The sequence below is a fragment of the Bos indicus x Bos taurus genome, chromosome 12 (genome assembly GCF_003369695.1).
Source record: "Bos indicus x Bos taurus breed Angus x Brahman F1 hybrid chromosome 12, Bos_hybrid_MaternalHap_v2.0, whole genome shotgun sequence".
Taxonomy (NCBI): domain Eukaryota; kingdom Metazoa; phylum Chordata; class Mammalia; order Artiodactyla; family Bovidae; genus Bos; species Bos indicus x Bos taurus.
In genome coordinates this window covers 74956806-74969423 of record NC_040087.1, presented here as the reverse complement: position 1 = coordinate 74969423, position 12618 = coordinate 74956806, and the positions used below count along the sequence as shown (strand labels likewise).

General features: G+C 43.8%; 1 protein-coding gene across 1 annotated transcript in view; it reads right to left on the bottom strand.

The window, feature by feature from the left end:
- FARP1 (FERM, ARH/RhoGEF and pleckstrin domain protein 1) overlaps nucleotides 1-12618 on the bottom strand; it is a 308381-nt gene that overhangs the window by 93555 nt on the left and 202208 nt on the right. The gene's annotated exons all lie outside the window — the stretch shown is intronic.

Genomic DNA, 12618 nt, shown 5'->3' with positions numbered 1-12618 from the left:
CACGAAATCTAAAAAAGAGGAATATATATGTATCCTAATAGCTGATTCACTTTGCTGTACAGCAGAAACTAACACATTGTAAAGCAACTATACTCCAATAAAAAGTATAAAAAAGAAAAAAAAAGAATTGAGCTTGTATCGCATTCACCCTAAGAGTTTGTTCAAACGTATACCATGGGGTATAACATATACCTAGAGTTCCTTATCTAGGTGAGGACCTGGGAATCTGCAATGCTAAGGTGATACTGAATGCTGTTGCTGCTTGTTGGCCTGGGAAGTGTGATTTAAGACCCACTGACTTCATGTATATCCCTTCTACATCTTCTTCTATGAGCACTGTCCCTGGATACAAACATGTGTACACTTTTTAAAATACCAAATGAGGTCATATTGTTTATAACTTAGTTTTTGCTTTTTAGTCAATGATGTCTATCTTTCCATTTTGTAAACTTTTTCCTCACCAAATACTCACACTACTCAAATTTTTGCATGTGAATAAAGAATATCTTGAATGGTCTAGTGGTTTTCCTTACTTTCTTCAATTTCAGTCTGAATTTGGCAATAAGGAGTTCATGATCTGAGCCACAGTCAACTCCCACTCTTGTTTTTGCTGACTGTATAGAGCTTCTCCATCTTTGGCTGCAAGGAATATAATCAATCTGATTTCAGTGTTGATCATTTGGTGATGTCCATGTGTAGAGTCTTCTCTTGTGTTGTTGGAAGAGGGTGTTTGCTATGACCAGTGCGTTCTCTTGGCAGAACTCTATTAGCTTTTGCCCTGCTTCATTCTGTACTCCAAGGCCAAATTTGCCTGTTACTCCAGGTGTTTCTTGACTTCCTACTTTTGCATTCCAGTCCCTTATAATGAAAAGGACATCTTTTTTGAGTGTTAGTTCTAGAAGGTCTTGTAGGTCTTCAAAGAACCGTTCAGCTTCTTCAGCATTACTGCTCGGGCCATAGACTTGGATTACCAAGTGATATTGAATGGTTTGCCCTGGTGGAAGTGAGAAATAGATTTAAGGGACTAGATCTGACAGACAGAGTGCCTGATGAACTATGGACAGAGATTCAGGACATTGTCCAGGAGACAGGGAGCAAGAACATCCCCATAGAAAAGAAATGCAAAAAAGCAAAATGGCTGTCTCAGGAGGCCTTACAAACAGCTGTGAAAAGAAGAGAGGCGAAAAGCAAAGGAGAAAAGGAAAGATATACCCATTTGAATGCAGAGTTCCAAAGAATAGCAAGGAGAGATAAGAAAGCCTTCCTCAGCGATCAATGCAAAGAAAGAGAGGAAACAATAGAATGGGAAACTAGAGATCTCTACAAGAAAATTAGAGATACCCAGGGAACATTTCATGCAAAGATGGGCTCAGTAAAGGACAGAAATGGTATGGACCTAACAGAAGAAGACGGAGAAGGCAATGGCACCCCACTCCAGTACTCGTGCCTGGAAAATCCCATGGACGGAGGAGCCTGGTAGGCTGCAGTCCATGGGGTCGCTAAGAGTCAGGCACGACTGAGCGACTTCACTTTCACCTTTCACTTTTATGCATTGGAGAAGGAAATGGCAACCCACTCCAGTATTCTTGCCTGGAGAATCCCAGGGACAGAGGAGCCTAGTGGGCTGCTGTCTATGGGGTCGCACAGAGTCGGACACGACTGAAGCGACTTAGCAGCAGCAGCAACAGAAGAACATATTAAGAAGAGGTGGCAAGAATACACAGAAGAACTGTACAAAAAAGATCTTCACGACCAAGATAATCACGAAGGTGTGATCGCTCCCACTCACCTAGAGCCGGACATCCTGGAATGTGAAGTCAGGTGGGCCTTAGGAAGCGTCACTATGAACAAAGCTAGTGGAGGTGATGGAATTCCATTATATTTCAAATCCTGAAAGATGATGCTGTTAAAGTGCTGCACTCAATATGCCAGCAAATTTGGAAAACTCAGCAGTGACCACAGGACTAGAAAAGGTCAGTTTTCATTCCAATCCCAAAGAAAGGCACTGCCAAAGAATGCTCAAACTACTGCACAATTGCACTCATCTCACATGCTAGTAAAGTAATGCTCAAAATTCTCCAAGCCAAGTTTCAGCAATACATGAACTGTGAACTTCCAGATGTTCAAGCTGGTTTTAGAAAAGACAGAGGACCAGAGATCAAATTGCCAACATCTGCTGGATCATGGAAAAAGCAAGAGAGTTCCAGAAAAACATCTATTTCTGCTTTATTGACTACGCCAAAGCCTTTGACTGTGTGGATCACAATAAACTGTGGAAAATTCTGAAAGAGATGGGAATACCAGACCACCTGACCTGCCTCTTGAGAAACCTATATGCAGGTCAGGAAGCAACAGTTAGAACCGGACATGGAACAACAGACTGGTTCCAAATAGGAAAAGGAATACGCCAAGGCTGTATATTGTCACCCTGCTTATTTAACTTATATGCAGAGTACATCATGAGAAATGCTGGGCTGAATGAAGCACAAGCTGGAACCAAGACTGCCGTGAGAAATATTAATAACCTCAGATATGCAAATGACACCATCTTAAGGCAGAAAGCAAGGAAGAACTAAAAAGCCTCTTGATGAAAGTGAAAGAGGAGAGTGAAAATTTGGCTTAAAGCTCAACATTCAGAAAACTAAGATCATGGCATCCAGTCCCATCACTTCATGGCAAATAGATGGGGAAACAGTGGCTGACTATTTTTCTGGGCTCCAAAATCACTGCGAATGGTGATTGCAGCCATGAAATTAAAAGATGCTTGCTCCTTAGAAGGAAAGTTATGACCATCTAGAGAGCTAGAGACATTACTTTGTCAACAAAGTTCCATCTAGTCAAGGCTATGGTTTTTCTAGTAGTCATGTATGGATGTGAAAGTTGGACTCTAAAGAAAGCTGAGCGCTGAAGAATTGATTCTTTTGAACTGTGGTGTTGGAGAAGACTCTTGAGAGTCCCTTGGACTGCAAGGAGATCCAACCAGTCCATTCTAAAGGAGATCAGTCCTGGGTGTTCATTGGAAGGACTGATGTTGAAGTTAAAACTCCAATACTTTGGCCACCTGATGCGGAGAGCAGATGCATTTGAAAAGACCCTGATGCTAGAAAAGACTGAGGGCAGGAGGAGAAGGGGATGACAGAGGATGAGATGGCTGGATGGCATCACAGACTTGATGGATGTGAGTTTGAATGAACTCCAGGAGCTGGTGATGGACAGGGAGGCCCGGTGTGATGCAGTTCATGGGGTTGGAAAGAGTCAGACATGACTGAGCAACTGAACTGAAGGAATGTCCTTACTGTGATTGGAACATCCAATCCAGGACCATGCTTCATATCTGCTTATGTCCATTAAGTCTCTCTTAATCTAGACTCATCCCTTAAAAAAAAAAAAAAGACTGAAGGAACACATGAATAAAATTTGAACTGAAAAATTGAGAATGTACTTATTTACAAGGAAAGCTTTAAATAAAAAGGAATTAAAGATAGATCTGTAAACCAAAATATGAGATGAAATGTGTAAAGGTATTTATGCATTAGTCCATTAAATTCACTAGGCAGAATTTGATATCCCAGATGTATGAGAAGGGAGCTTACCAGGTGGCGCTAGTGGTAAAGAATCCATCTGCCAATGGACTGGCAGGCAGAAAAAGAGACATAAAAGACACGAGTTCCATCCCTGGGTTGGGAAGATCCCCTGAAGGAGGGCAGAGCAACCCACTCCAGTATTCTTGTCTGGAGAATCCCAAGGACAGAGGAGCCTGGCGGGCAGGTGCATAGGGTCAAAAAGAATCGGACGTGACTGAAGCAACTTAGCACTCATGCATGTATGCGAAGGAAAGTTTTGGAAAAATAACTAAGAATGTTATAATGCAATGCCTGGGGCTTCAGAGGACCTTAGCCTGGAGGAAAAATTTAACCTTTGGGAACCTCAACTTTTTAAGAACGGCTCAGCAGTAGACCTTAGGCATGGTACTCGTAACACATCAACTACTTGGTTTTAACCAATTTAAAATCATTTGTTCAATTTGCATTAGCTTTGAAAAATTCAGTTCAAAGGATTTCACTTGGGCATTGGAGCTACTTAATTGGATATTCCTCCTTTAATCTGTAGTTTGTTTCTTCTGTTTTAATTTTTTTCCTCCATTTTAAAACTGTCTAAAATAACATACAAGTGCTTAAAACTACTGAAAACAAATGTAGCGCTTAGTGAATTATTTAATGACACACATCCTTGTATCAACCAAGTCAAGAGACAGAACTCTGTCAGCCAATCAGCCATCGCATCCTAAAACCAACCCCCTCCTTCTAAAAGGAACCGCTATCTAGATTTTCACAGTAACCCTCTACATTTCTTGATGTTTCACTTCATCAAGTGGTGTATCTCTATACACTAGTGCTTATTCTTCCTTATTTTCAAAAATTTTATGTCCTTCAAGCGTCTTTTCACCTACAGCTTCTTCCTCTACCCCTCTTTTCTTTATAGTAAATCTGTTGATCTGTGGAATTTCCCAGAGTCTGGATTTTGCACGTTGCATATACTCGAGGGTATCATTCGACATGTTCCTCTGTTCTCTGCATTGAGTGCAATTTGGCAGCTGCATCCAGCTGGTCCCTTTGGTAAGGCTATATACATAGTGTGCTGGGAACAACCCGCTTAAGATGTTATTTTAACCAAACTAAGATGAGGGTCTTCATTACTCACATACTGTGGGGTGAGGAGATGACTGCCACTGAAAAGAGGGTTTGTTACTCATGGTCTCCAGGAGGAGGAGACACGTCACAGCATGCAGGGCCACGTGGGGAAGCACCAGGGGCGGAAGCAGAAAGGGCAAGGACCGAGCATGCGCAGGAGGCATTACCGTGGCTTCCATGGGGAAAGGCAAGCTAAGTCAGGGTGAGGAGCTGAAGTCCTCGTAGTGGGCTCTGTGGGTGTCCGGCCATCTCTAGGTGTCTAATACCTGGAATAATTATGGGAAACGAATTCTGTGTTCTGAAGCCTAAGAGCCAGACAGAATAAGGGGTTTGGGCTCTGGATTCATTCACTTGCATGTTGGAGGTGTGCTGGCAGGGGAACCATTTGCCATCTCTAAGAACTGGCCTGCTCTGGGAAGGGCAGTCTTTTCTCGTTCAGCGAGGCCCCAGATGCTGAAGCATCAAGAACATAGAAAATACTGAAGGAAAAAAAAAATCAGTGGTTCTTAGGGGCTCAGAGGGAAGAGAGGGCTCAACACACAGAGTAGAGGGGATTTTTAGGGCAGTGAACTCTTCTTTATGGTATTGTAAGGATGGATAAATGTCATTATACATTTGTCAGAACCTACAGAAGGTACAACATGAACCCTAATGTGAACCTGGAACTGTAATAATAATGTATTATCACACTAATAATGTAAGATGTTAGTAAGAGGGGACACGGTGTATGGAGAGACAGCACGGGGGACCACTCTTGACTTTCTGCTCAATTTTTCTGTAAACATAGAGCTTTTCTAAAAAAATGAAGCCTATTAAATAAAACACAAAGTGATAACAAACAAAATCCTCAGATAGCTTTCTTCCAGTCTAAGAAATGGAAGATTATCCATAGCTGTATTTTTCCAGCAAGTCGCCCTTCCCCAGATTCTCTACTGGAGGTAAGCTATGCCTCATGTGGGACCTGCCTGTCACCACAGCCACAGCCAGTCAGATCAAACCACAGGGCTGCTCTGTGTGGTCACTGGGCTGCTCTACCACCCCACCTCTGCTGGCTTCCCAAACTTTCATCTGTCTTAAGCCTGCAATGTTCTTTATCCTTTACTCCTCGCATGTTTTGTAAGGAGCCGCTCCTGGTCTCAGATGTCCGTAGGGCCCCAGGAAGAAGCAAGGTCACAGGCTGCAACTAAGCAGGGATGAAGGACATCTGCCCAACCCTAGAAGAGCTGGACAAGGAGCAGGAAGTGATGCTGTAATCCCAAGAAGCTGTGCTCTCTGACCTCAAGCCCTAGAAAGCATGCTTGCTGCTATGGACTGAATTGTGTCCTTCAAATCCCTGTGTTGAAGCCCTAACCCCCCAAAGTGGCTGTATCTAGAGATGGGGGTCTTTAGAAGGTCATTAAGAATGTGGCTCTATCTAAAGATGGGGGTCTTTAGACAGTAATTAAGGTTTAATGAGGTCATACAGGTGAGGCTCTGATCTATTAGGATTGTAGCCTTGTAGGAAGAGAAAAAGAGATTTCTGTCTTTGCTCGGCTTGAGGACACAGTGAAAAGGTGGCCCTTGACAAGCCAGAAACAGAGTCCTCACAAGAATCTGACCATGCTGATACCTTGATCTCAGACTCTAATACTTAGAGAAATGAAATGTCTGTTGTTCAAGCCTTCCAGTCTTTGGTATTCTGTTATGGCAGCCTGCGCTAGGACACCTGCCAATGGTAAAACTGTTTCCTGGCATAAAGGAGATGATAAAGTGAATGAAAGATTCTTCCTGAGCTTTGAAAGTCAAAGTCGCTCAGTCGTGTCTGACTCTTTGCGACCCCATGGACTGTACAGTCCATGGAATTCTCCAGGCCAGAATACTGGAGTGGGTAGCCTTTCCCTTCTCCAGGGGATCTTCCCAACCCAGGGATCAAACCCAGGTCTCCCACACTGCAGGTGGATTCTTTACCAGCTGGCCACAAGGGAAGCTCAAGAATACTGGAGTGGGTAGCCTGTCCTGTCTCCAGCGGATCTTCCCGACCCAGGAATTGAACCAGGGTCTCCTGCACTGAGGGCGGATTCTTTACCAACTGAGCCATCAGGTAAGCCCAAGCTTTACCAGTATTTATTTATACAAAACTGGGAATTTTTTATCAGGTCTCTGAGCATCATCACTTTCATGAAAGATGGGTGAGCCAGCCACACCGGTTTCTGAGCTAGAATGTAAGAAGAAAATCCAATAGATATCTGAGTGTCTTGCTATGACAGAAATTCTGCTGGGCTCATTATTATAAAGCATCTGAAGAATTCCCATGATAACCCTGTAAAATAGTCATTTATTAATCCCAGTTTTCAGATAAAGCACAAAAATCAAAGACATTCAGAATCTACCCAGCTGCTAAATGACAAAGCAAAGGTTTAAACAGATTTACAGGCTGTAACACAGAGCTGTTCACACTCTCCCCAGTAACCACAGGATAAATTTTAGATACACACCCATCTCTGCTGCCTGGTGTGCACAGCTCGTTGCAGCAGGAAGATGAAGCAAAGGCAACAGGTGAAGTAGAAAGAACTTGCAGCACCCGAGACAGGCCTGCCTGTGACTCATGGTCATACAGTCCGCACTGAATTTGCTCATTGTAAAACATGGATGATAAAATACCAACCTCGGAGAAATGTCGTACAACAGAGATTGGTAAACCAAGGCCTATGGGCCAAATCCAGCCTATGATTGGTTCTGCTACAGTCCAAGAGCAACCACGGGCTGTTAAGTGGTTGGGGGAAAAAACAGTAGCAATATATTTCATGACATGTGAAAACTCTATGAAATTCAAATGTCCATGTCCATACATAAAGTTTTATTGGAACCCAACCACCATCATCCATGTACATTATCTATGGCTGCTTTGCACAGCAGTGGCAGTGCTGAGGAGTCACCACAGAGATGGTACAGCCTGCAAAGCCTAACGAATTTATTCTCTGGCTCTTTTTGCCAACCCCTAAGGTGAAGAACAAGGAGATCAAGTTAGTCCATCCTAAAGAAAATCGACCTTGAATATTCACTGGAAGCACTGATGCTGAAGCTGAAGCTCCAATACTTTGGCCACCTGATGCAAAGAGCCGACTCACTGGAAAAGACCTTGATGCTGGGAAAGATTAAGGGCAGGAGGAGAAGGGCATGACAGAGCATGAGATGGCTGGATGGCAGCACCAACTCAATGGACCTGAATTTGAGCAAACTGTGGGAGATAGTGAAGGACAGGGAGGGGGCGAGCTGCAGCTCACGGAGCTGTAGAGACTCAGGCATGATCTGGTGACTGAACAAGGTGAAGAACAAACAAGGTGCATTTAAGTTAACAGCAGAGTGCGCGGCACACCGTACAAGTTCAAGGACAGTGAGCTCTGAGTCCACTGGCAACCCAACCCCTCTGACCTTTACCAGCCTTCAGACTCTAGGTACCCACTAGCTGGCATGTTAGGTAGAGGGTCTTGATTCCTAAGTTCCATAGTGTCCCTGCCATGGGAAGGCGAATCAATGGTGGGGGAAAAAGCTGATTAAAAGATTTCTCTGCTCCTATGGGGCAGTCCCATGGGTCAGCTGTTGGACTCAAGGACAACATGGGCCTGACTTACATGTAAACATAGCGATCAACTCTACTAACAGACAAGCCATGGGGCAAGTCTAATTGAGCATAGAGCACAATTGATGACTAATTATCACTGGTTTATTCCCAGTCTTAGGAAACACATCTTAGACAGTGGAATGCATTCATTCTTAAGTGCTTAAGCTTTTTCAAACCCTTGTAATGAAGAATGCTCTGATGTGTGCTATTTAATGATAGAAATGATGAGAAAAGGGTGGAAGGCTGAGCTGCAATGCGAATTGCCTGGCCTTACCACCTTGGGACAAAGGTTCACAACCTTGCATGCTGGGGACCTTGGGGCAACAATTTGTTTCCAGCACATCACATACAGATAAATAAACAAAGTCAGTAGTGACAGACAGCCCAGGTCTGGGCATTTGAGACTAACCACGCTTCCTGTTAAGCTTCCCAGACGGCAGTAGTGGTAAAGAACCCGCCTGCCAATGCAGGAGACAAAAGAGATGTGGGTTCGATCCTTGGGTTTCGAAGATCCCCTGGAGAAGGGCATGACAACCCACTCCAATCTTCTTGCCTGCAGAATCCCATGGACAGAGGAGTCTGCAGGGACCACAGTCCACAGTGCTGCACAGAGCCAGACACGACTGAAGCAACTCAGCACACGTGCAGGCTTCCTGTCGGTTTGTCAGTTGCGTGAGCAGCCTCCCAAATGAAGCCTGGCAGAGGCAATAATCACGACAGCAGTATTACAAATAATAATGACAACATACCCATGTTCGCTGCAGCATTATTCACAACAAGGAAGGACGAAGCAACCTAAATGTCCCTCGACAGATGAGTGGGTAAGCAAAATGTGATGGAGCCAACTATGGAATAGTATTCAGCCTTAAAAAGGAAGGACATTCTGACACATGCTTCAACATCGATGGAACTTGAGGACATCACACTAGGTGAAATAAGCCAGACACAAAAGAACAAATGCTGTGTGATGCCACTTCCATGAGCTATCTGAAGTGATCAAACTCATAGAAACAGAAGGTAGAATGGTGATCACCAGGGGCTGGGGGGAGGAGGAAAGGAAGTAGTTGTTGATTGGGTGCAGAGTTTCAGTTTTATATAATGAAAGTCCTCTCTGTTGCACAACAATGAATATACGTCACACTACTGTACTGCACACTTACTTAAAAATGGCTAAGATGGTAAATTTCATGGTTATCTATTTTTGACCATAGTGAAAAAATGGTAATGATGATAATGGTAACAATAAAGTTTTATTGAAACAAATCCATGCCCATGCGTTTACACTACAAGGGAAGAGCTGAAGAGCTGGAGTAGAAACGCTCTGGTGTGGAAAATCTATTCTAGTATTCACTATCTGGCCCTTGACAAACAAAAATTTGCTGCTCCCTGCTTTAGAATGTGGGCCTTGTTCACTGCTGAGTCTGCAGGAACTAGAGCACTCTGATGTATGGTAAGCTTTCAGGTAGTGGCCTGTATTTGTAACGATTAGCTTCTATGTCTTTAAGCCATCATTAATGGGTTTAGTGAATTTTGCAGTTGAACACACTCTAAAACAATAAGCAAACAGTGAAATCATAAAAATCAAGCCTGATAAAAGCTGAAAGAAGTCATCTCTGAAAGATCAACAGGTTTGTAAACCCTAGTGAAAGAGAAGCACCCACAGCCAATACAAAAGGCACCAAGCCTGAGGTCAGAAGATGAGGTCAGAATCCTAGCTCCGTCAATAGCTAACTGGTTGACCCAGAAACAGAACAATCCTCTTGCTATCCAGTCTCGGTACCCTTACGACTGCTAATTTACAGTTGAGAAAAGAAACTTCAGGAGGATCAGAACAGGATAAGACTGGAGTCAGGAAAACCACTGCAACTCTGAGTAATGCAGGCAGGTTGTTAGAAATAATGAGAAGAAATCTTCAGGTGTTTTGAGAATCATTAATACAGAACAAGTCTAAGAAACACTGTTCCGCTGAACTTGCTACATGGTATGATAATCATTTGTTTCCTTATCAACTCCCCTAAGCAGGCACTTCTAATGACTGCAAACAGTAACTACTGCTGACAAGCTGTGCCTTCAAAGCATGTGTCGTCTTCTGTATGAAGTTTGATGCTGGACTTGGCACTGGCACAAATAATTGTTAGACGCATAAATGAATGTGGAATCAGATGTGGCCCCTCTGTGGTCATTTGTCACATCAGAAAGAGGACTGGGAGTCAGGGCAGCTTCGATTTAATGTAAGCACCAGAAAATGGCCAAGAAGGCTTAGAAAGAGTCACTCAGTCATGTCTGACTCTTTGCAACCCCATGGACTATACAGCCCATGGAATTCTCCAGGCCAGAATACTGGAGTGGGCAGCCTTTCCCTTCTCCAGGGGATCTTCCCAACTCAGGGATCAAACCCAGGTCTCCCACATTGCAAGTGGATTCTTTCCCAGCTGAGCCACAAGGGAAGCCCAAGAATACTGGAGTGGGTAGCCTATCCCTTCTCCAGCGGATCTTCCCGACCCAGAAATCAAACCGATGTCTCCTGCATTGCAGGCAGATTCTTTATCAACTGAGCTACCAGGGAATCCCAGAAGGCTTAGAGGTTAGAAGTATGTTGAGAAAACACAGTTTGTGCCCATCTTTAGATACATGTTAGATCCCCCAGTCTTCCCCTATTCCAATCCAGTAACAGTTCTCTTTCTACACCATAAATCAGATCATGTCACACTCTCTTTAAAATGCATTTACAGCTTCCCAAACATATTAGTTCAGTACAGAGCTGTGCTGTCCCCACACACGTGACCACTGAGCACTTGAAATACAGCTGATCTGGCTGTGACAGTCACATACATATCGGATTCAAAGACTGAGCAGGGGAAAAAAAAAGTTAAATCTCCCATTCCTAGGTTTTGATGTTGATTTCATGTTGAAATGATAATGATTTGGGATGTTTTATATCAAATTAAGTGCTAGAAAAATTGAAATAAAGTTTGTGGCTCGTATTCTATTGCTAGTGGGTAGTAATGGGACAGAAAGCCCTTTGAAATAGACCCGGCTCCCTGCTCACCTTTCAGGGCTTTTATCTTTCCCGCCTTCAGCAGAGCCCTCCTCCATCTACCTCTAAACTTCAGCCGCGTCTGCAGGTTCCTGAATAGCCTACTTGCTACCTGGGCTTTGGCATCTGGTGCCCGCCTCCCTGGAACACCCTATCAGGTCAACTCCTCCTGGCCTCAGAGGACTCAGTTTCACTGTATCTGGGAGGGTTTCCTGATCACAAGTGTCGCTTGCGGTCCCCAGCACCCCACGTGCCACATGCCTTGAACTGGCCACTGACTCAGTTTGATTGTTATTGTTGTTGTTTAGTCGCTCAGTCGTGTCCAACACTTTGTGACCCCATAGACTGTGGCCCACCAGGCTCCTCTGTCCATGGGATTCTCCAGGCAAGAGTACTGGAGTGGGTTGCCATTTCCTCCTCCAAAGACTCAGTTTGATGCCCCACCTGGATCCTACATTCTCTCCATCTTACTCCTGTTGGGTCCCCAGTGGCCAGCAAAAGTCCTAGGCACTCAGTGTGGACTGAATGAAAAGGTAGATGGAAATGCAGTCAATAAATTTACACCCTAAAAGGGTGCCTCATAAAAGGCAGACTAGGATACAAGCTTGAGAAAGTGCCATCAGCCAAAAGAGAAAAAGTCACAATAAGTTATATTCTAAACTTTGGGATCAAGTCAATGAAACCTTTTTAAAGACCTACATGACATATTTAGCAAACTTCAAATGCTTGATCAACAACAACACTCTAAAGCAGGTAACTATACTCCAATAAAAATTAAAGAAAAAAAAAGGCTTGAACTCATAGATAATACAATTCTGTGCCTTTGGACCTGAACTGAGATAAATCCTTGACCATGAATGCAAACACGAGTGCATCAGTGTGTTCACTGGAGCATCATTTGTAACAGCAGACAATTCAGTACAATCTAAGTATCCCACCCTTTACAGCAAAGGCTGTAAGCGATGGTATATCCATTCAATGGAATAGTATGAAACTGTGAAAAGGAAGGAAGTAGACTCTATGTACCGAAAAGGAAAGATCTCAGGATATAGGTGTAGTGTGTGGGTGGAGTATAGGGCACTGTGTTGCTTCTTCACATGATCATATTCCAAAAATATGTGTTTGTGTGCACATACACACAGACTTTTACAGGAAGGATACACAAGACTCTGGTGCTGGTGGCTCCTGGAGGGAGAGGGAGAGAGAGGTGGCCTGCACTGCGCATTCTGTGGACCTGCTAATCATGAGCACACATTACTTTCAAAGACAGATCATCAAGGGCTTCCTGG